Source organism: Apium graveolens, chromosome 2 (genome assembly GCF_009905375.1).
Source record: "Apium graveolens cultivar Ventura chromosome 2, ASM990537v1, whole genome shotgun sequence".
NCBI classification, from domain to species: domain Eukaryota; kingdom Viridiplantae; phylum Streptophyta; class Magnoliopsida; order Apiales; family Apiaceae; genus Apium; species Apium graveolens.
In genome coordinates, this window is record NC_133648.1 from 24434816 (window position 1) to 24460989 (window position 26174).

Consider the following 26174-nt stretch of genomic DNA (forward strand, 5'->3'; position numbering starts at 1 on the left):
ATTTAAGAATCACACTGGATTGGAAAACACGATACAACATAATTGATTGCATTGCTAGGGAACATATGTATTTTCACCAAGATTCAAAGCTAAGAATCGTACACGGAGATCTAAGGCAAGTAACATTTTACTAGATCATGAGATAAATCCGAATATTTCAGACTTTAACCTAGCAAGAAGTTTTGGAGGGAATGAAATTGACGCAAAGACATCAAGAGTTGTTGGGACATGGTAAGAATTCCATGACTCTGCAGTTTAATTTTTTACTTTTTGCATCCCAGCTGTCAATTGATATCCCATAAATATTTATTTTCTGCGATGGTTACATTTCTCCCGAGTATGCTATTGACGGACAATTCTCAGTTGTAAATAGCTTTGGTGTTTTACTAATAGAGATAGTTAGTGGAGTGAAAAATAAATTATTTCACCACCCTGATCCCGGCTTAAACCTTTTAGGGCATGTAAGTACAATTTATTTTAACAATTTTTAGGCAATAATGCTTATTTACTAATGATAGTTCAATAATTTAATTGTAGGCATGGATGAGTTACAAAGAAGATAAACTTTTGCAACTAATTGATGGACTTATTTTGGATTCAAGTAACCATATGGAAGTTTTCTGAGTTATCCAATTAGGATTGTTGTGCGTTCACTTGGGTTTTTCATGGAAGGAATCTTAATTGAAGCAGGCTATTCATCAAGCAATTCAGAATTCTCCTCATCAAACCATTTAACATTTACAGCTCTCTTACCTCGAGAATAATGTCAATGTCTATATGCCTTGATAACAATTTTAATCTGCATTTCGAACAAGATTCATGAGAAGTTCCTACTAAGCCTTATGCCAAAATATTGTTTAGGCAGATGGTTCTCTATTCATGTAAATATGATTATTATTTTTAAAAAAGTGAGTTACGTATTGCTTAAATTTATAAACACTAGACGGGGACAATTATTTCTTTAGATCAAAGGTTCCATCACTCTACGCTCTGGGCTGAACCCGCACGATTTATTTTTGGGCAGCTCCCAAAAGACCTCATACTAATGGAGTTATCTGACTGCTTATATTCTAGTAATCTGCCTCTCCCACAAATGATGTGGGATAACTCCTAACAATCACCCCATTCACACATCGGGCTCGTTTCTGCCTCCTGATTATGACCCTCCCACAAACAATATGAGACAACTCCTAACAATCTATCCCTTCACACATCAGACTCGTTTCTGCCTCCTGATTGTGTGGTCTGGCTCCCCCTTGACCTATACTGGAATCCTTCTGACTTTCTGACTCCCTCTAGGTCCATACTGGAAGGTCCACCTGCATCCCCCTTAAACCGTCCCGGATTAGCCCATTTGCCTTTTTTCTTGGTCCATTTTGGAGCCGACGTGAGATTGTTACGGGATCGTCTTAACCATAACTCTGATACCACGAGCTTGCATGAATTTATTTTTGGGCAGCTCCCAGATGTCTCATACTAATGGAGTTATCTCACTGCTTATATTCTAACAATCTGCCGCTCTATAGTTCAATAGTTCATATTATATAGTTTTCACTAAATATGTGAACCATTTCTCTAAATATGAAAACCAGTCGATCATGCAGGAAAATATCTGGGAAAGTCATCCATTACTTCATTAAACAAATTTATCAGGTCAAGTTTTCGGCAATAATGACAACAAATTAATATATTCTCTTCAGAAGGCCTGGGCAAGAAGTCAAGAACTTGACAGAAACGGCCAATTAGCATTTACCATCTGCAGAATTTTACCCGCAAAATAATCAACAGATATAAGTCAAGAACAAAAACTCGAAATGCACCTTCTATTATCTATACCGTGTAAAATCCCACCAAATCAGACCCACGCTTTGTTGAATTGCTTGGTCAGGTCAAGCAGCCTACACCTTTATTTTCCCGTGAATATTACAGGGTAATAATGCAAATGATGAAAGCATTTACTGTTCTTTTGTTTTGCTCCATCTTACTCTCTACCTGCATGTTTTCTGCATCACTAGACACCATTAGCCTACACGAAACCATTAGAGATGGCGATACCATTACATCTGCTCGTGGAGAATTCCAACTGGGGTTTTTTAGCCCTGGGGGGTCCAAGAATCGATATTTAGGTATTTGGTACAAGAAAATATCATATGGGACAGTTGTATGGGTAGCTAACAGGGAGACTCCACTGACAAATGCCTTGGGTGTGGTAAAAGTCGATGGCAATAAAATTTTATTACTCTCAAGTAATGAAAGTGGCACAGTGGTTTGGTCATCGTATAAGTCTAGATCGTCGGTGAAGAACCCTACTGCACAACTACTAGATACTGGGAATTTGGTTTTAAGAGATGAGGATGACATGGCCAAAGAAAATTATATTTGGCAGAGTTTTGATTATCCAGTAAACACGTTGCTACCAGGCATGAAGTTTGGTTTCGATTTGGTTACTGGCGTAGACAGGCACTTCACCTCATGGAAAAGCGTCGATGATCCATCTGCAGGTACTTATACCAACCGACTTGATAATACCGGTTTTCCACAGTTACTTTTATGGAAAGGTTCAGTACTTTGGTCCAGGACAGGACCATGGGTGGGTTGTCAGTTCAGTGGGAATCCTAATAATAATCCCAATGGAATTTATACAGACAGCTTTGTTTTCAACGAGAAGGAGAAATATTATAAGTTTGATCTCGTTAATAAAATTTCTCCTGCCATTGTAAGATTTTTACTGAACCCCAATGGAGTCTCAAACATTTTGCTGTGGAATGCTCAAAACCAAAATTGGATGGTTTTGGTTACTCTACAGGTCAGTGACTGTGATCGTTACAGATTGTGTGGCGCGAATGGCATTTGTAACATTAATAATTCACCAAGGTGTGAATGTTTAAGAGGATTTGCTCCTCAACTCCCAAAGAAATGGAAAACACTGGATTGGTCTGATGGTTGTGTCCGGAAAAAATCATTAGACTGTCGGACTGGAGAAGGATTTGTTAAACACTTAGGTGTGAAATTGCCTGATACAAGATATTCATGGTATAACATGCAAATGAACCTCAATGAATGTGAGAAGTTGTGCTTAAAGAACTGCTCATGTACAGCATATGCGAAGGCAGACATTAGAAAAGGTGAAAGTGGATGTTTCTTATGGTTTAGTGACCTGATCGATATCAGAGGCTACACCGAAGATGGGAAAGATATCTACATCAGAATGGCAGCATCTGAATTAGGTAACCCCCTGCTCTGTATATTAAGGGTCTTCACTTTTTACTGTTAACAGTGAAATTTCTTGAAGTTTTTTTTTAACTATCTGGCTGCACAGAGAAAACACGGGGAACCAGATTACACAGGCAAGTATGGATCATTGTAGTCTCTGTAGTACTATTTATACTACTTGCTGTGATACTTGTGTTCTTTTTAAAGAAGAAAATGGTGAAGAGAGAAGGTACAAATTTTAATTAAAATTACTTTAAAAAGTCGAAAATACATTCAAAGAATGAACTGACTTTTGGCCAGTAAAGAACTAAACTACCTTCTATATTAATATTATTCTTTTTTGCAGAAAGGTTGAAATTCAGTTCAGAAAGTATTGCCCTAACCAAGATTGAGAGCGAAGAGCTGGAACTGCCACTAATTAGCTTTGATTTTATTGAAAAGGCGACAAATACCTTCTCCCAAAACAATAAGCTTGGAGAGGGAGGTTTTGGACCTGTCTTCAAGGTAATAATATGAAACATAAACAACATATGAAGGATTCATGTTAACTGATATTTATCCATTAGTTTTATATTACTTGGATATACAGATTATTCAGTACGAACTGAATGCTGATAATGAATGCACAGGCCGACGAGAGTGATTGTAAAAGAATAATAGATTTAGAATACCACCTCAATGCTCTGTTTTCTCAGTGGGAAGAAAGAGCTTTAACAAAAAAAATTGAGATAAACAAAATTATCAGTAACACCGTTAGGTAGAGAAAGAGAATCTACAACTAGTATGTTAGATATATTTGATAATGTCATGGCTAATATGTTTTATGTTTAGATTTCAGATCTTATTTGAACAGAACAAATCAGTACTTAACTAATCAGTACTTATACTGGACGTCAGAACTTAAGGGATATCAGTACTTATGTTATCAGGAGATAGATATCAGAACTTAAGTGCTGAAGGACGATTAGATAAGGACAGTAGCTGATTGAAGTTAAGAAGATCAAGATAAACATAAGAAGAGATATGCATGAAGAAGGAATTCCGTGAAGAATGGAATACTTGGAATAGAAGATATCTGATTGATATATATTAGGAAGCAGAATTATATTCCATATCAATTAGCGATTATCTTGTAACTGTGTAATATATAAACACAGACATAGGGTTTACACTATAAGTGTTATCATTATCGAGAATATTATTTACTGTAACCCTAGCAGCTCTCGTGATATTTTGTTCATCACTGAGAGATAACAGTTCCAGATTGTAACAGAGTTTATTGTTTCAATAAAGTTTGTTTTCTGTTACATAAGTTCTTGAAGTTTGATTTGATTGTAATAAACACTGTATTCACCCCCTCTACAGTGAAAGTGTGACCTAACAAGTGGTATCAGAGCCTTCTGTTAACACACATACAGTTAAAGATCCAAACACAATCATGTCTGACACAGAAACTCCAACTAAGCCTACCAAAACTGAGGAATCATCAAAGACATCAACTCAGAGTCGATATGAGACTATCAGAGTTCCCATATTGAGACCATCTGAATATCCCATATGGAAGGTAAGGATGACCATGTTTCTGGAAGCAACAGATCCAGAATACCTTGATAGAATCAAGGAAGGGCCTCACAAACCTACCAAGCTCGCTGTTGTAGTTGCAGGTGAAGCAGCAAAGACCGTACCAAAGGAAAAGAGTGATTACACTGCTGAAGATATAGCATCTATTGCTAAGGATGCCAAGGTACGACACTTATTGCATAGTGCCATTGATAATGTAATGTCAAACAGGGTAATCAACTGCAAGACTGCTAAGGAGAAATGGGATGCACTGGAGACAAGGTGTCAAGGAACTGAAACAGTTAAGAAGAACAGGAAGACAATACTCACTCAAGAGTATGAACACTTTGACTCTAGGATTAATGAGTCATTGACTGATGTATATGATAGATTTGTCAAACTCTTGAATGACTTGTCATTAGTAAATAAGGAGTATGATCTTGAAGATACAAACCTTAAATTCCTGTTAGCTCTTCCTGAATGTTGGGATTTGAAGGCAACAACAATAAGAGACAACTACAATCTTGATGAAACAACTCTTGATGAAATCTATGGAATGCTCAAGACTCATGAACTTGAGATGGAACAAAGAAGCAAGAGGAAAGGAGGAAAGTCAAGGACAGTTGCTCTCAAGGCTGAAGAGGAATCCCCCAAACCACCTTCCTCAAAGAAAGACAAGGGTAAAGCTCTTATCATAAAGTCTGATACTGAGTCATCAAGTTCTGAGAGTGATGATGACTCAGATTCTGAAAGCTTGCCTGAAACTGATGCTGATGAGGAGATGATGAAGCTGTGTGCTCTTATGGTGAAAGGAATCACAAAGATTGCATACAGGAAGTTCAGGAAGGGAAAGAAGTTTTCCAGGAAAGGCATAAGTTCTGATAAGAAGAATTTCAGAAGATCTGAAGGAAGAGGAGGAAAGTCTGACAGAGGAGATTACGCTAATGTTAAATGTTATAATTGTGGTGAGAAAGGCCACATATCTCCTGATTGCAAGAAGACCAAGAGTGACAAAGGCAAAGCTCTTGTCACAAAGCAGAAAAGCTGGACAGACACCTCAGACTCTGAAAGTGAGGAGAACTATGCATTGATGGCAAATGCTGATAAATCAAGTTCTGAGAGCAGTTCTGAAGCTGCTGAAACAAAGGTACCTCAGACTACTTATGCTTTTCATACTGATGATATTAATGAGTTGAGAAGATATCTTAAAACCATGTTTGTTAGTTATAGAGATCAAACTTTAACATGTGAAAGATTAACTTCTGAAAATCTTGCTTTTAGGAAAAGAAATGATTTCTTAGAAAAAGAGTTAGTCATGTTCCATCAAACTCAGCAGGATAGAGATGATGCCTTTTATGTTAGGGATGAAGTGCTAAAAATGAATGAATCTCTAAAAACTGAGTTAGAAAAGGAGAGAGAGATTATCAGAACTTGGACTAACTCTGGCAAAACAACTCAAAATTTGCTAAGCAGTGGAAACTAGAAAGAGGGCTTAGGTTATGGAGAAAATAAAAATGAAAAAGGAACTGTAGAAATTAAGCCTGTTGATAAGCAAAAGCTGAAGTTAAAACCTGTTAAGTTTGTAACTGAAAAATCTGAAAATGAGAAATCAGAAGTTAAAAAGGAATTAGCTTCTGACAAACTAAAACAGGAAAAGACAGCTGAAGTTAACATAGGCTTAATGACAAAGAAGCAGCTTAAGCATAAGCTGAAAGATGTTAAGAATGCAAACAAGGTAAAATCACCTAGGAAAAACAGGAATGGAAAGGAAGGTGTGAATAAAAGCAATAACTATAAATCTGTTCCTGATGCTCCTAGGAAAGCGTTTCATAACTGTGGAAGTTCTAACCATCTGGCTTCTTTTTGCAGGAAAAATAAGAATATTAACTCCTTATCTTCAAAATCAGGAGTTAAGAGTCAGTCTGTTAGATACAAACCACAAAATCCTTATTTTCATTGTGGTAGTTTATGGCATTCCATTTATACTTGTAAGGAATATCATAGTTTGTACTATGATTATTATCAAATAAAACCTTCTTTAAAGAAAGTTTCTGTTGTTCCTTCTAGTGTAAGTTCTGATTCAAAGTCTGGTAGTATAAGTTCTGATGAGAAAACTGTTAACATAAAATCTGATGCTAAATCCGCTGCAAATGTTAACAAACCTAAAAAGGCCAAAGGATCCAAGCAAGTCTGGGTCCTTAAAACTAATAATTAGTGGTCTTTTTGATTGCAGGGCAACAGGAAAAATATTTTAGTTCTGGACAGTGGATGTTCAGGACATATGACTGGAAATAAGGCCCTGCTATCAGACTTTGTGGAGAAAGCTGGCCCAAGTGTTTCTTATGGAGATGGCAACATTGGAAAAACTTTGGGATATGGCAATATCAATCTTGGGAATGTCATCATTAAAGATGTAGCTCTGGTCTCAGGACTTAAACACAACTTACTGAGTATAAGTCAAATCTGTGACAGAGGTTATCATGTTGATTTCTTTGCAGAACATTGTGAAATAGTTAGTAAATCTAAAGAAAAAATTGTTCAGAAGGGATTCAGGCGTGGTAACATTTATGAAGCTAAGCTTTCAACTAGTTCTGATGGTTCTGCAATCTGTTTAGTAAGTAGAGCCTCAACTGAAGAAAGCTGGAATTGGCACAAGAAACTCTCTCATTTAAACTTCAACAAGATAAATGAACTGATCAAGAAAGATCTTGTGAGAGGACTGCCAAAATCAGTGTTTGTTCCTGATGGTCTTTGTGACTCATGTCAGAAGGCTAAACAAAGAAAATCTTCGTTCAAGAGCAAGACTGAATCATCAATTCTTGAGCCTTATTATCTACTTCATGTTGATCTATTTGGTCCAGTGAATGTCATGTCTATTGCAAAGAAGAAATATGCGTTGGTCATAGTAGATGAGTTCACCAGATACACATGGGTGTATTTCTTGCACACAAAAAGTGAAACTGCATCTATCCTGATTGATCATGTCAAACATCTGGATAAATTGATCAAAGATTCTGTGAAAATTTTGAGGAGTGATAATGGCACTGAATTCAAGAATCTGATAATGGAAGAGTTCTGCAAAAATCATGGAATAAAGCAGGAATTTTCTGCTCCTGAAACTCCACAGCAAAATGGAGTTGTTGAAAGGAAGAATAGAACTCTCATTGAAGCTGCACGAACAATGCTTGAAGAAGCAAAGCTTCCAACCTATTTCTGGGCTGAAGCTGTGCAGACTGCTTGTTTTACTCAAAATGCAACACTCATTAACAAGCATGGAAAAACACCATATGAGATGGTGAAGAACAAGAAGCCAAATCTCAAATACTTTCATGTATTTGGATGTAAGTGTTTTGTTCTCAAGACTCATCCTGAACAGCTATCCAAGTTTGATCTAAAAGCTGATGAGGGAATCTTTGTTGGATATCCACTTTCTACAAAAGCCTTCAGAGTCTATAATTTGAGAACAAAAGTGGTCATGGAATCTATCAATGTCTCTTTTGATGACAAGAAGATCACTGGACTTGAAGATTGCATTGATCATGATCAGCTGAGATTTGAAAATGAAGATTCATATTCTGATACCTCAAGTCCTGACAGTCTAAGTCCTGATACTGTAAATTCTGATGGATTAAACTCTGATGTTATTGAAACTGTGGTGACTACGTCAAAGGAAGATGCACCAATGCAGGGGGAGCATACTCAAGATATTATCACATCTCAAGAAGCATCAGAACATACATCTGGCTCTTCAAATTCTGATTCGTCAAGTTCTGATAAGCCAAGTACTGACAGTACTGAAAATCTAAATACTGAAGGATCCAACTCAGAGAGCATAGTTTCAGGGGGAGCATCAGAAAATGAAACCGAAGACAGCATGAATCATGGGGGAGCATCCAGTTCTAGAGAAAATCTTCCATCTGCAAGGAAGTGGACAAAATCACATACACCTGATTTGATAATTGGAAATCCTGAGGCAGGTGTCAGAACTAGAACAGGTACTTCGAATGAATGTCTTTACAATTCTTTTCTCTCTCAGTCTGAGCCAAAGAAAGTGGAAGAAGCTCTTCAAGATGTTGATTGGGTGCAAGCAATGCAGGAAGAGTTGAATGAATTTGAAAGAAACAAAGTCTGGACCTTAGTGCCAAGACCTAAGAATAGATCGGTTGTTGGTACAAAGTGGGTATTTAGAAACAAAACTGACAGTGATGGCATAATTGTAAGGAACAAGGCAAGGCTGGTTGCAAAAGGATATTCTCAACAGGAGGGAAATGACTATGATAAAACATTTGCGCCAGTTGCTAGGTTAGAAGCCATAAGGATATTCATGGCTTATGCTGCTCACAAAAAGTTTACTGTCTTTCAAATGGATGTGAAAAGTGCTTTTCTCAATGGAGAATTGGAAGAGGAAGTATATGTTGAACAACCTCCAGGCTTTGTAGATTCCAAACATCCAGATTATGTCTACAGGCTTGATAAAGCACTTTATGGACTTAAGCAAGCTCCTAGAGCATGGTATGAGACTTTAGTTCAGTTTCTTCTGGAAAGTGGATTCAACAGAGGAACTATTGACAAAACACTGTTCTATCTCAACCATGGCAAGGACTTACTTTTGATTCAGAACTTTGCAAAATGTTTGCCAACCTAATGCAGTCAAGATATCAGATGAGTATGATGGGAGAACTTAGTTATTTTCTGGGCCTTCAAGTCAAGCAGAGTGAAGAAGGAACTTTTATTTGTCAATCTAAGTACACCAGAAACTTGCTGAAGAAATTTGGAATGCAAGACTGTTCAAGTGCATCCACTCCCATGGCCACTGCAACAAAATTGGATAAGGATACTGGTAATTCAGTAGATATTACTGATTACAGAGGTATGATTGGCTCACTTCTCTATCTAGCTGCTAGTAGACCAGATATCATATTTGCTACCTGTCTTTGTGCAAGATTTCAAGCAGATCCAAGAGAACCTCACTTAACATCTGTAAAAAGAATCTTTAAGTATCTTAAAGGAACAGCTGATCTAGGATTATGGTATCCTAGAGAATCAGATTTTAAATTAATAGGTTACTCAGATGCAGATTTTGCAGGTTGCAAAATTGACAGGAAAAGCACAAGTGGTAGCTGCCAATTTCTTGGAGGCAGGTTGGTTTCTTGGTATAGCAAGAAACAAAAATCAATTTCCACATCAACTGCAGAAGCAGAGTATATTGCTGCAGGAAGCTGCTGTGCACAGATTCTCTGGATGAAGAATCAGTTACTGGATTATGGGTTAACATATTTCAAAATCCCTATTTACTGTGATAATCAAAGTGCTATTGCTATGACAGGTAATCCAGTTCAACACTCTATGACAAAGCACATCAGCATCAGGTACCATTTCATCAGGGAACATGTGGATGAAGGTACAGTGGAATTGCATTTTGTTCCCACAGATCAACAAGTAGCAGATATCTTCACAAAACCACTGTGTGAAGCTACCTTTTCAAAATTGGTAAATGAACTTGGAATGATTTCAGGTTCTTTCTCTAAATCTGCTTAAACTTGTTCTATGTTATCAGACTTTATGATCAGTATTTACAGAATTAATCTCTTTGTATATTCTGTGCATTAATTGATAAATGTCTTTAAGTACTGACTGTTGTCTGATATATGTTTCTAAACTCTGATAAGTGATATGTCTGTTTCAGTAACTATTCAATCCTATGAGGATAATTGTGCTAGATACTGACCTACTAGTCTTCAATAAACAAATGATCCCATGAAAGAAGTAATTATTTCTGTGGAAATCTTATGACACAAGAAAATTCTGATACTTGAGCTTAGTTTAGTTTACTTTATTCATCTTATTACTAAGTCCCAAATTAGAATAATGCTACTCATCTGTTTAAGTTCTGATTCTAGTAAAACTGCTGAATGTACTAAGTGCTGATAAACCTCACTTATCAAAAAGAAAAAAAAAATCAAAGAATAATATCAGGTACTCCTTTGAGATCTAGAGTAAAAATGTGAAAGGGACGACCCAAGTGCATTGCTGGTATTAAGTAAATATGCATTAGAAAAGCAAAATATTTTCTTGGTGACTTTTCACACTCTATGATTACTGGAGAAATACTCTGATAAAAGCATAAATTCTGATAAGCAGTCGTGACTCACTTACACTGAGAAGCCACTGTAAAAGAGAATTTTAAAGATGCATAAAATTAGCACAAAAACAGTTGAGGTGGACTCATGCATGAACTCATTTATCAGTAAGTTTCAGGATAATGACAGCTCTTTAGCAAAATTTTAATTATGACTTATTTCTAAGATGTACTGAAGTAGATCAGACTTTACTCTTTGTCTGTTATTTAGCTTAATGCACACACTAATCACTCCATCTGAATGATGAAAATTTCTGTGGTGGTCTATGTTATTTTAGATAAACAGTCATTGTGTCATTTTTGCACAAATTCTGAGGACAAGTTCTAGTTACACGTTCTGATGATTAAGTTCTGACGTTCATAACTAAGAACTTGTATGAGTATTTACTAAGATGAGCATTCCTTTTTCGAGTTAAGAAATTATGTTCTGATGACTGTTAAGTTCTGGTATAGGTCTAAGTTCTGATTTCTCAGTCTAATCCTTTACTTGGCTTATCTTTGAATGAAATTTCATAACAGTCTCAGTTTGTACTCGCATATGTTGAAGTGGAAGATTAATAGTCACTATGATTAGGATTAATGGTTTTGTACTTGAACAGTCCACTGTTTCTTGTGTCTTGTGCGGTCTAGACCATGATTCCTCTTTCCAATGACTGTTATTCTTTTTCAAAGTCTAGGGAGACGAGGTAGAATTAATTCTACCTGTCAGCATTAAATATCTTTGCGTCTCTTGGCATTTTCTTGCCTATATACACAGCCACTTCACATTAGTCTTCTCATCACACTTGTATCACAAATTCAGTCTTGTTTTTCATTTACTATCACAAATGGCTGAATTTGGCTGGTTCTACAATTACGGTGATGAGACTGTGCATGTCTTTTTGAATGGAATTCCAACTCCCTACCCTATCACCAACATCCCTCACAATCTCTGGATTCAATTTCCAGAGGTTATCAAACGTGATCTGGTGGCCATTCGAAGAGACCTTCACCTTCATCGTATCCGTCAGCAAGAGCGAATCATACGACTCGCCATCTTGTTCGTCGAAGATAGGAAGAAGAAGATGACTTAATCTCGTCTTCTTCCTGTTCTTCTTCATCCTCAGCTTTGTCAGGCTTCTTAGCTAGGACTAAAGCTGTTGACGTTAGGATTAGAAGCTTAGGGAAAATCTTGTATTGATGTAATTTCTATTTCATATATGTATTGACTTGATATATTAATGAAAACTGTTTTTACTTCAAGATTTTGTCTCTGAGTTATTTTATCTTGTGTTGTTAAATCCTGCTTGATATTCTGATGACCATTTAAATTTTGTCTTTATTTAAGTTCTGATTCTTTGTCAGCACTTATTCATCGAAATTATCTCGGTCATTTTTCACATGATTCATTTTCAGGATATTAATGTTGCAGTGAAAAATAATTCAATCAGTGCTAACGGTTTAAATTTTGAATTAAAATTGTGTCTCTTGATAAATGAAATGGTTTTTCCTTGAAACAAGGCAACTGGGTAAGTAATCATTCCTGTTTTCTCGAGCCCAGTAACTATCCGTTATTACTGCATGTCTGACAGGTGTCCAACGGTAACATTTTTTTCAGAGTATAAGAACAACAGAGAGAAGATTTCTTTAATCTTTTATTTTCTTTATCCTTTATCTCTCTTCTTACTTTTACTCTCTTTCTCATTCTTTCTCACGTTGGTTTTTCATACAGACATTATCTCAAACACCTAACAGGCATACTTGAATTTCAATATTTTTTCACATGGCACCAAAGGATTTAATCATTGATGGAGCAAAGTTTGTTCCAAACAACTATGCTGCAATTTTTGATCATGCTGAAGCTCCATCAGTTCTGATGAACTTCTAGATCTTGATGAGGAAATGTCAAGACAGTTATTTCTTCAAGAAAATCCAGGGATGGACTTGGAAAGTTTAAAGGAAGAAGAAGCCAGACTTAAATCAGAGAAAGTCACATCTAAATCTGAAACTTCTGGTAAAAAGTTACTTCCAAAACCTAAAGGCATTGTGATCAAAGAAAGGATACATACTGAAGAAACTTTGGCTAGATCACAACCACAGATAGATCCAAGATCCAAGGGTAAAGAAAAGGTTGGTGAACCTATCAAGCCTTATGTACCTCCTGAGGAAGAAGAAATTACTGATGGAAAAGATGATCTTGCTCTGACTTCAAGAAAAGTTCTTAAAACAACCTCTGACACAGCTCAAGTTGTTCAGAGTCAAGAAATTGTAAGTTCTGATATTCAGAAGAAGCAAGTAACCTCTGACAGTGCTCAAGTTAACTTGATATCAGACAATAAATCTAAAACACTCCTACCAGGATTCACTAAAGCAAAACAGACTCAATCTTTGAAGACTACTCCAAGTGGTTTTGAAGCAAGAGTAGTTACTGGAAAGGAAGCTAGAGATAAAACTGGATTGGGAAGTGCTGATGAAAGAAGAGTACACAACACTACCGATGATCCAACTTCCTTGAGTGCACCAGGTATTGGAGCAACTCCTGAAAGATTGAATCAACTAAAATCTGTACAAATGGTTTACCATACCTACTTGAAGGAACACATCTTGTTGTATTTCATGACAGATGGTAGGGTTTATCATATAAGACAAAATGCCATTCCTTTGAAGTATTTTGAAGAATTGGAGCATGTACTTTTCTTACTTCAAGTGGATGACAGAATAACAGAGACTGCTGCAAACTACTTAAAAGAACAGATTCAGAGACAGAAAAGGCTTTATTCTGTTAAGTCTGACAGCAGATATGTTCCAAAGTACAGAAATCACAATGGTGATATTGTTGATATGAAGCCTAATACTGCACAAATCAGAACATATCTTGGTATTAAGGGGCTTGAATTCAATCTAGAGTCTAACAAAGCTTATGTCATAAGACTAGATCGGGAGTTGAGAAGAGCAAAGATTAATGATCTCAGAGCTGCAATATTTCAAACTGGTGAAGATACTGCAGAGCTTAAAGATGTCAAACGGAGAATGATTGATGAACTCAGATATGCTGAGAAATGTTTGTTGAAGAATTATCTCAGAACAATTCCTGACATCAGAGAGATCAGAAAATGATGAAGCCAAGTCAAAGGTCTACAACTACTTAAATTCTGATGTGTATACAGACCAAAGTTGTTATCAGAAGTTGAATTGGTAAAAGCTTTAAGGACTGTAAGTTGTAGTTATCTTGTCTATTTCTCATGCATTTGTACTTAATGTTTTTGACATCATCAAATATCTGTTAAACTTGTATATTTTGCTAATTTACAAGTTAGGGGAGATTGTTAGATATATTTGATAATGTCATGGCTAATATGTTTTATGTTTAGATTTCAGATCTTATTTGAACAGAACAAATCAGTACTTAACTAATCAGTACTTATACTGGACGTCAGAACTTAAGGGATATCAGTACTTATGTTATCAGGAGATAGATATCAGAACTTAAGTGCTGAAGGACGATTAGATAAGGACAGTAGCTGATTGAAGTTAAGAAGATCAAGATAAACATAAGAAGAGATATGCATGAAGAAGGAATTCCGTGAAGAATGGAATACTTGGAATAGAAGATATCTGATTGATATATATTAGGAAGCAGAATTATATTCCATATCAATTAGCGATTATCTTGTAACTGTGTAATATATAAACACAGACATAGGGTTTACACTATAAGTGTTATCATTATCGAGAATATTATTTACTGTAACCCTAGCAGCTCTCGTGATATTTTGTTCATCACTGAGAGATAACAGTTCCAGATTGTAACAGAGTTTATTGTTTCAATAAAGTTTGTTTTCTGTTACATAAGTTCTTGAAGTTTGATTTGATTGTAATAAACACTGTATTCACCCCCTCTACAGTGAAAGTGTGACCTAACATAGTAAAACACAGAATGAGCAAAGATTAATGAGTCTACCTCTGCACTACTGCTCGGTGTTAATGACACAAATACGTGTAAACTTTTAAATCTTTGTAATTGATAGACTTAAAACACAGAGTAAGCAAAGATAAATGAGTCTACCTCCGCACTACTGCTTGGTGTTAATGACACAAATATTGTTGGGTTTTGTGGAGTCTATTAATTAAGCCCATGATTAGTTTATGGATTAGTCTACTTTTCATATTTGGACGGTAATTTTGATTTAGGCCTAGTTTCTTCTCTTATAAATACTCATGTAATTATAAAATCATAACACAACAAATTGTGAGAGATCAATACAAAATTAGTGCGGCTTGTGGAGTAGGAATTTCCGAACCACGTAAATCTTTGTCTTGTGTGATTGTCGTTTATTTTCTTATTCTTGTTTATTCGTTTTGGGTTTTGCTTTCGTTGTTGTATACTCAACAACTGGTATCAGAGCCTAGGTTTTCAGGCGAGTGGGAGCGATGGCAGAAGACGGGAAGGTAAAGATCGACAAATTTGATGGCAAAGATTATGGGTTTTAGAAAATGCAAATTGAGGATTATTTTTATCAGAAAAAACTACATGAACCGCTGGAAGAGAAGAAACCAACTGCAATGAAGGATGAAGACTGGAAGCTTTTGGACAGGCAGGCTCTGGGGGTTGTCAGGTTGACTTTGGCGAAGAACATTGCTTACAATATCGTCAAGGAAACGACAACTTATGGTTTGATCAAGGCTTTTTCAAACATGTATGAGAAGTCGTCTGCTTCAAATAAGGTGTATTTGATTCGCTTGTTAGTTGCCACTAGATTGAATGAAGGCGATTGTGTTGCTGATCATGTGAACGAATTTAATTCCATCCTAGCAAGATTGGCATCGGTGGATATTAAATTCGATGATGAAGTACAAGCCTTGTTGTTGGCATCCTCATTACCAGACAGTTGGTCGGGATTTGTCACTGCTATAAGTAATTCATCTGGAAGCGATAAGATGACTTTTGATGGAGTTCGAGATTCGATTCTTGGAGAAGATATTCATAGGAGAAACTCAGGAGAGTCGTCAGGTTCCTTGTTGAGTGCTGAGAGTAGAGGCAGAAAGTTCGAAAAGGGGCAGAATAAGGGGCGTAGTAGATCGAAGTCACAGAAGAGAGGACAATCCAAAGATCGCAAGGATATTGTTTGTTGGAATTGTCAGAAGAAGGGTCACTTCAGGAATCAGTGCACGGCTCCCGCGGCTCCAAAAGGAAAGAGTAAAGAGGATAATTCAGCTAACGTAGTTGAAGAAGTGGAGGATGATGATGCTTTGATTTGTTGTGTTAAATGTTCGGTTGAATCATGGGTTATGGATTCTGGTGCATCATTCCATGCTACCCCTTGTAAGGATTTAATGTTAAATTTCAGAGTTGGAAATTTTGGTAAAGTTCGTCTTGCTGATGATGAGACTTTGGATATTGCGGGCATGGGAGATACTAATATCAGAACCTCTTTTGGAAATAGCTGGACGTTGAAAGATGTAAGGTATATTCCTGGACTGAAGAAGATGTTGTTATCTGTGGGTCAGTTAGATAAGGAAGGGTATCGAGTTACTTTCGGAGACGGACAGTGGAAGGTTATAAAGGGGAATCTAGTCATTGCTCGTGGATAGAAAAAGGGGACTTTATACATTGTTGAATAATCTAGCTACGAAGCAAATGCAGTTGCTGATGAGATTGAGTCTTCAACTTTGTGGCACAAAAGGCTTGGTCATATGAGTGAAAAAGGTATGAAGCTATTAACTTCGAAGGGGAAGATTCCAGAGTTGAAGAATGTGGAAGTTGGATTCTGTGAGCCATGTGTTCTTGGAAAGCAGAAACGTGTTACTTTTGTAAAATCAGGGAGGACCCCCAAAGCTAAGAAGTTAGAGCTAGTTCATACATATGTACATGGTCCAACAACAGTTGCATCATTGGGTGGATCTCGCTACTATGTCACTTTCATTGATGATTCCACAAGAAAGGTATGGGTTTATTTTTTGAAGAATAAATCAGATGTGTTTGCTACTTTCAAGAAGTGGAAGACTGAAGTTGAAAATCAGACCGGTTTAAAAGTGAAGAGTTTGATGTCAGATAATGGAGGTGAATACAGTAGTGATGAGTTTAAAAGTTATTGCGCGGAATTTGGGATTAGAATGATTAAAACTATTCCAGAGACACCACAACAGAATGGTGTTGCAGAGCGCATGAATAGAACCTTGAATGAGAGGGCCAAGAGTATGAGATTACATGCAGGGTTTCCAAAGATGTTTTGGGCTGATACAGTTAGCACAGCTGCGTATCTCATAAATAGAGGACCTTCAAGTCCTTTGGGGTTCAAGATTCCTGAAGAAGAGTGGCAGGAAAAAGAGGTAAATCTTTCACACTTGCGAGTTTTTGGTTGTGTTTCTTATGTGCGTGTTAAAGATTCCGACAGGGACAAGCTTGATCCGAAAGCAAAGAAGTGTATCTTCATTGGTTGCTCAGATGATATGGGTTACCGTTTTTGGGATGAACTGACTAAGAAGGTCGTTATAAGTAGAGATGTTACTTTTAATGAGAATGCAGTGTATAAGTATAAGCTTGTAGTCGATTCTGAGTTTACAAAGGAACAACTTGAGAAAGAGGAAGCAGTGCTTGAAGATATTACAGAAACAGATCTTGCAGAAATAGTGGGAGTTCGGAATATGTTGATGACAGGGTTCCAGTAACTCCACGGACTGAGGTAAGAAAATCTAGCAGAAGTGTGAGGCCACCACAAAGATATTCTCCTTCAGCATATTATATATTATTGACCGAGGACGGGGAGCCTCAGTGTTATTCAGAGGCAGTACAAGTGAATGATTCAGTTCAGTGGAAATCAGCCATCGATGAGGAGATGAGTTCTCTTGAGAAGAATGAGACTTGGTCTTTAACAGAGTTACCAGCAGGAAAGAAGGTTTTACATAATAAGTGGGTGTTCAGGATCAAAGAAGAACATGATGGCAGCAAGAGATACAAGGCAAGGTTAGTAGTCAAGGGTTATCAACAGAAAAAGGGTATTGACTATACCGATATATTTTCTCCCGTTGTTAAGATGACTACAGTTAGAATTGTGCTAAGTATTGTGGCTGCAGAGGAGTTACATCTAGAGCAACTAGATGTTAAGACTGCGTTCTTACATGGTGATCTTGAGGAAGACATCTACATGGTTCAGCCAGAGGGATTTCAGGTAGCTGGGAAAGAAAACCTTGTTTGCAAGCTTATAAAAAGCTTGTATGGTTTAAAGTAAGCACCGACACAATGGTACTTGAAGTTTGACATCTTTATGATGAAGAATGGGTACACGAGGAGTGTTATGGATCATTGTTGTTACTTTAAACAGTTTGATTCATCTTATATCATATTGTTGTTGTATGTTGATGACATGTTGATAGCAGGATCAAATATGAGGGAAATCAACAGGTTAAAGAGACAGATGTCTGAGGAGTTTGAGATGAAGGATATGGGTGCAGCAAAACAAATACTTGGTATGAGCATCATAAGGGATAGAACTGAAGGTACTTTAAAATTATCTCAAGAGAAGTATGTTGAGAAGTTGTTACAGAAATTCAGTGTCCAGGATGCAAAGACCAGAAGTACACCGTTGGCGAGTCACTTTAATCTCACAAAGAAGCAATCACCTAAAACGGATGAAGGCAAGAAAGATATGGCTAAAGTTCCTTATGCATCTGCAATTGGCAGTTTAATGTATGATATGGTGTGTACAAGGCCAGACATTGCTCATGCAGTGGGAGTTGTTAGCAGATTTATGTCTAATCCAGGAAGAGAGCATTGGAAAGCAGTCAAGTGGTTGTTACGCTACTTGAAAGGCACATCCAAGGTTGCACTATGTTTCAGTAAGAAAGATGTTATCTTGGAAGGGTTCTCTGATGTAAATTTGGGTGGATGTTTGGACATAAGAAAAAGTACAACGGGTTATATTTTCACTTTGGGTGGCACCGCAGTTAGTTGGATGTCTCGACTTCAAAAGAGTATTGCTCTTTCAACCATAGAAGCAGAATATATGGCTATCTCTGAAGCTAGCAAGGAGATAATTTGGTTGAAAAATTTTCTTGAGGAGTTGGGCAAGAAACAGGCGGACAGTGATTTGTATAGCGACAGTCAGAGTGCTATTCATCTTGCGAAGAATCCCGTGTTTCATGCTAGGACGAAGAATATTCAGCTGAGATATCACTTTACAAGAGAGTTGATAAGCAATGGTACTTTGTCCTTGAAGAAAATCCTTGGTTCAAAGAATCCTACAGATATGTTGACTAAGGTGGTTACGAATGAAAAGTTGAAGCTTTGCGTAGCTTCAACTGGCCTTCAGAATTGATTGATGAGAAGGCGCTACACTAATTAGAGTTATTGATTGAAGAATTGATTTTACTAGACTTACAAGAGTGAAGTGAAGATTGGCCAGACTCCAAGTGGGAGATTGTTGGGTTTTGTGGAGTCTATTAATTAAGCCCGTGAAAATAGACTATTCAGATTCAGATTAGTTTATGGATTAGTCTACTTTTCAGATTTGGACTGTAATTTTGATTTAGGCCTAGTTTCTTCTCTTATAAATACTCATGTAATTATAAAATCATAACACAACAAATTGTGAGAGATCAATACAAAATTAGTGCGGCTTGTGGAGTAGGAATTTCCGAACCACGTAAATCTTTGTGTTGTGTGATTGTCGTTGTAAGTTATATTTAGAAGAAACACAGATATATTATTAACTGATGAACAGATTACAATATTTAAACTACGGAGAGAATATAACTTCTCCTGATAATATGGCTATAACTGCACAAATACATAACTGCTAATATATAATCTGCCTAACTGAATCCTAAAACTATAATAATAGTTTAACACATTATTAAATATAATTTCAGTCCTAAAGCATATATTTAACACTCCTCCTTGCTTTAGGAGCTGCAAACACCAATCTTTTGCCTTAGAAACTAAAATCTACTCACTGGAAACGGCTTTGTGAACAAATCTGCCAACTGATCTTCAGACTTGCATTAAATTAATATCACAATCTCTTCCTTCTGCACTTCTCTTATGAAAAACAATTTTATGTTGAAATGCTTAGTTGTCCCATGAAACACAGGATCATGGGAAATAGCAATGGCAGCCTGGTTGTCAACAAAAATCTCAATGCTTGCTTTTTGTTGTAGATTAAGATCCAATAAAATTTTTCTTAACCACAATGCTTGATTAACCGTTGTTGTTGTTGCAACAAATTCTGCCTCAGCAGTAGATTGAGCCACGGTTTCTTGTTTCTTCGATTTCCATGAGAACATACCAGATCCAAATGTAAAACAGTAACCCGAGGTACTTCTCATGTCATCAGTACAACCACCCCAATCACTGTCAGAGTAAACTACCAGCTTGAAATTCTTGCTTCTTTGAAATTTAATACCATAATGACTTGTCCCGTTAATATATCGTATCACTCTTTTAGCAGCCTTAAGATGCAATTCACTTGCACAATGCATAAACTGGACAAAACATTACAGCATTCAAAATATCTGGTCGTGTTGCTGTTAGATACATCAAACAACCAATCATGCTTCTATAGTATCCCTCATCAACTTTATCACCACCATCATTCTCACACAACTTCTCCTTCTGATTCATAGGAGTGTTTACTGCCTTGCACTCTTCAAAGTTAAACTTATTTAATATCTCCTTTGCATACTTCTTCTGACATATGAAAATTTCATGATCAGCCTGCATAATTTTCATACCAAGAAAGAAAGACATCAACCCAAGATCTGTCATCTCAAAAACTTTCTTCATTTCTTGCTTAAACCTTGTAACTAGGCCTGCATTATTTCATGTTACTAAAAGATCATCAACGTAAAGTGAGACAATCACAACATCATCATAATGATGTTTGACATAAAGAGTAGCCTCTGACAAGCTTTTTTTAAAACCCAAGCTCAACAAATGATCATCTATCCTTTTGTACCAGGCTCGTGGAGCCTGCTTTAAACAATAAAGAGCCTTCTTGAGAAGATATACCTTGTTCTCTTCTCCCTTCCTCTTAAAACATTCTGGCTGTTCAACGTAAATTTCTTCTTGCAAAACACCATTTAAAAATGCTGATTTTATATCCAGCTGATGGACTCTCCAATTCATTTGAGCGGCTATCGCAAGTAAAAGCCTTATGGTGTCCAAACGAGCCACTGGTGCAAAAGTGTCTGAATAATCCACACCAAAAACTTGAGAATATCTTTTAACCATGAGTCTTGCTTTGTGTTTATTGACAGACCCATCAGCATTTAGCTTGGTTCTATACACCCATTTGACTCCAATAACCTTTCTGTTTTCAGGCCTTCCCACTAGAATCCATGTATTATTTTTCTCTATCATGGACAACTCCTCGTTCGTTGCAACTACCCAATTTTTGTTTTTTCTTGCTTCTTCATAATTTGCAGGTTCACAAACAGCAATGTTGCATCGTTCATAGATATCAGACAGACTCATAGTTCCTCTTACGGGGACATGATCCACCATTTCATTTTGCAAGTCAACATTTTCTTCTAATTTTTCAGTACTTGAACTAGGAAGATTGAATTTCAATTCCGTCATCAAATGATTTTTCTTCTCTGCAACGTCATTCCAGTTCCATTTCTCATTCTCCACAAAGTTAACATCCCTGGTAACAACAAATTGTTCGCTTTGTGGATCGAATATTTTATAGGCCTTATTAACGTAGCCTACAAAAATACCTGGAGATGCTTTTTTGTCCAGTTTATCACGTTTGTTCTGCGGAATATAAGTGAAACACAAATAGCCAAATATTTTAAGAAATTTTAGTGATGGTTTCTTATCTTACCAGGCCTTGAATGGTGTTTGATCATTTAGTGCCTTCGTCGGAAGCCTATTCTGAAGAAATACAGTTGTATTTGTTGCCTCCGCCCAAAACGACTTTGGTAAATTTTTTTCATGTAGCATACATCTGGACATTTCCAATATGTACCTGTTTCTCCTCTCACTAACTCCATTTTGTTGTGGCGTGTAAGGAGCTGTTAGTTGATGCTCAATGCCAGCACTTTCACAAAACTGATTGAATTCATTTGATGTGTATTCTTTTCCATTGTCTGATCTCACAATCTGAATTTTGCAGCCACTTTCATTTTCAACTCTTGCTTTGAACTTCCAAAAGACTTGAGCTACTTCTGATTTAAACTTCAAGAAAAATATCCAGCACATTCTAGTGAAATCATCGATGAAGATAACATAATAAAGACTACCTTTTAAAGAAGGTGTTCTTTGCGGGCCACAAACATCTGTATGAATTCATTGCAGTTTTCTTGTTGCTCTTCCAGATACCTTAGGAAATGATTTTCTAACAAGTTTACCAAATTGACATGCATCGCAGTTTGAAATCCTATCTTCAAAATCTGGAATATCTTCTGCCATCAATTTTGACTTCATTTGCAACAACCCTTTGTGATAATAATGCCCAAGTCGTTTGTGCCAAACTTATGTGATATTTTCCTTGATAGTAAATGTTGATTGCTCCTCCTCCAATGGATTTAAAGAAAAACTCTTTCCTTTCATTCTAATAATAAAAATATCTTAATTGGCTGCATCTTTTATTAAACAATGTTTGTCTTCGAAAATAACTTTAAATCCTCTCTCAGTTAGTTGACAAACACTCAACAAGTTTTGTTGAATATCAGGTACATAAATAACATCAGAAATAAGCCTAGTACCTGAACAACTTGCAATTGCAGCAGTCCCTTTTCCTTTTACTGAGATGTAATCACCATTTCCAATCCTAACTTTTGTGATATTGGTTGGCCTTAAATCTCGAAGAATCTCCTTGTCATTTGTCATATGATTGGTGCAACCGCTGTCGATTAGCCAACTCCCACTTTCTTCACTACTTGCAAAACAAGTAGCCACAAATAATAGATCCTCCTCCTCTGGATCAGCCATCTTAGCATCCTCACCTTGTTGCTGATTTTCATTCTTGCATATAATAGCTTCATGTCCCATCTGGTTACATTTGTTGCATTTAGCATCAGGTCTCCTCCAACATTTGAATGGAGGGTGACCCTTTTTTCCACAATGTTAACAAGGAGGATAATCTTTTCTAAATCCTAGTCTTTTATTTTCGAATCTGATCCTGTTACCTGTTGTAGAACCTTCTCCACTTGAAACATGATACTTTTTGTACACAGACCTCTTATTTTTCCCATCGTCTTGATATTTCATTGGTAGGGCTCCTTCTACAGATCCTTCTTGTCTCATCGCACGTCTCTGCTCTTGTGCTTGCAAGGCACTTAATAGTTCTGTAAGTGTAATCTTTGACAGATCCTTGGTATTTTCAAGAGTAGTAATTGTGCCCTCAAACCTTTCGGGCACCGTGACGAGAATCTTTTCGACAATCCTGGAATCTGCTATTGAAGAACCTAACAAACTGACTTGATTCCCGATGTTAAGAAGCCTGTCAGCATACTCCTTTATTGTCTCTGTCTCTTTCATCTTTTGCAACTCAAAATTACGAATCAAATTCAACACTTGCATCCCACGAATTCTGTCATTTCCTTTGTACTCAGACTTGAGGAAATCCCATATTTCCTTCGTTGACTTTAGAGACATGATTCGAGTAAAAATGGATGCTGAAACTGCAGCAAACAAACAGGCTTTAGCCTTTGATTTCTTTATTTTCTTCTCCTTCTGTGCTTTGATCTGCGCCATCGTAGCATTGTCAAGAAGTTCATGAATTTCGTAGTCTTCCACAACTGCTTCCCAGAGATCTAAAGCATCCAAATACGCCTCCATGCGCACTGCCCAAGTCTGGTAGTTATTTCCATCGAACACTGGTGGAACAATCGAAGAAAATCCAGATTCGGCATCCATTAGTTGTCTAATACGTACAAACACAGATCCCTTAAGAAGAGAGCTCTGATACCATTTGTAAGTTATATTTAGAAGAAACACAGATATATTATTAACTGATGAACATATTACAATATTTAAACTACAGAGAGAATATAACTTCTCCCCATAACATGGCTATAACTGCAGAAATACATAACTGCTAATATATAATCTGCCTAACTGAATCCTAAAACTATAATAATAGTTTAACACATTATTAAATATAATTTCAGTCCTAAAGTATATATTTAACAGTCGTTTATTTTCTTGTTCTTGTTTATTCGATTTGGGTTTTGCTTTCGTTGTTGTATACTCAACAAATACGTGTAAACTTTTAAATCTTTGTAATTGATAGACTATATATATTTATTTTCCAAAATAGAAAAAAGTTTCCAGCAACCAGTGGCTATAGACTTAGTCGAGTGCATGTTCACTGAAAAATGAACTTGGTAATTCTAATGGAGAGTTGAAGTTGGGTGATGTATGAATGCACAGCTACTACAATGTAGCCAGCTGAATTTAGTGCTGCCTTTAAAATATGGAAGCACTATAAAGGTAATGAAATATAGAATGGAATGAACCTATTTTTGATTAAATAGATGGAATCATGAAAGTAGTTATCCTTAGGGGATCTTGGATAATGGACAAGAGATAGCTGTGAAGAGGCTTTCGAAGAATTCAGGACAAGGACTAGAGGAATTCAAAAATGAAGTTTCATGTATAGCAAAACTTCAGCACAGAAATCTTGTGGCGCTTCTTGGTTGCTGCGTTGAACATGGGGAAAGTATTCTGATCTATGAGTACATGCCCCACAAAAGTTTAGATTTCTTCATATTTGGTACGTCACTAATTTATCGTGCTTATCTACAGGTCTAGACAAAGTTTTTATTAACTTGATGCAATATGTTTAGATGAAGAAACAGCAAAGTCAATGGACTGGGCAAAATGATACAACATAATAATTGGCATAGCTAGAGGACTTCTTTACCTTCATCAGGATTCAAAACTAAGGATTATTCATCGAGATCATAAAGCCGGCAATATATTACTTGATTATGAGATGAATCCAAAGATCTCAGACTTTGGCCTTGCCAGAAGTTTTGAAGGAAGTATAACTGAAGCAAATACATCAAGAGTTGTTGGGACATAGTAAGAATTTTGACGACTCTACAACATTGCTATTTACTTTGCTTAAGAAATGCTAAACTATACATCTTATACTTCTTATCTTGTGCAGTGGTTACATGTCCCCTGAGTATGCTATTGATGGGCTATTCTCGATTAAATCTGACGTATATAGCTTTGGTGTTTTACTCATAGAGATAGTGAGTGGAATGAGAAACAGATTGTTTAGCCATCCTGATCACAGCTTGAACCTTATTGGACATGTAAGTTTATGACATTACAGTAATATTCAGCGTTTAGCTACTACTGACAACTCATAAACTAAACTTACTGCAGGCGTGGATCAAATATAAAGAAAACAAGCTTTTGGAACTAGTTGATGGGGTGATACTGGAATCAAGTAACCATCACGAAGTCTTTCGAGTTATTCAGATTGGATTATTGTGCGTTCAAGAAGATCCAGTAGAAAGGCCAGCTATGTCACAGGTGGTTCTAATGTTGAGCAGTAAAATGAAACTCCCTCACCCTAAGCAACCTGGATTTTTCACAAAGAGAAAAATTCGTGCAGGCGATCATATATGCAGCAGCTCCACGTTGTCCTCATCCAACGACTTAACCATTACCGCAGACTTGCCTCGATGATACTTATTGTGGTACTATCAGTGCCATTTATGAAATTAGTTTGTCCTTAAATAGTCCTAGATAATACATTTATTCTCAACAGGAAAAATACTCCCCAGTATTGTAGGAAAAAACACTACTTCATCTACCATTTTATCCTTAAACGAAACTTTAATATTTTTCTTCAAATATTAAAAAAAAACAAAAATTGGTCAAGAAGCTGCACGATGTAGCGTTTTGCCAGAATGTCACCCAATTCAACGTTTCTGGGTGCTATTTTGGTCATTTTTCACAGGTCATGCCATTCTGGGCATTTCTCTTTCCTGAAGTTTTGTTTAACTATCTGGCTGCACAGAGGAAACATGGGGAACCAGATTACACAGGCAAGTATGGGTCATTGTAGTTTCTGTAGTACTATTTGTACTACTTGCTGTGATATATTTGTTCTTATCGTTGAAGAAAAAGCTGAAAAGAGAAGGTAGAAATTTTAATCAAATATTAGAGTCACATTCCGTTAGTTTTTGACTATCCGTTAGTAATTTAGGATTCTTCAACTTCTTGAAATTGGGGTTTTTTGATTCAATTAATGAAATTGAGGGTGTTTGGAAGTTTCAATAGGTCAAACCGAAGAGATGTATATTTCAATTGCGGAGGATG

The 26174-nt window shown here is 36.6% G+C and overlaps 1 pseudogene; it reads left to right on the forward strand.

Moving 5' to 3' along the window:
* Positions 1-1936: 1936 nt before the first annotated feature.
* LOC141686758 (G-type lectin S-receptor-like serine/threonine-protein kinase At4g27290) lies at positions 1937-25538 on the forward strand (annotated as a pseudogene).
* Positions 25539-26174: the final 636 nt, after the last annotated feature.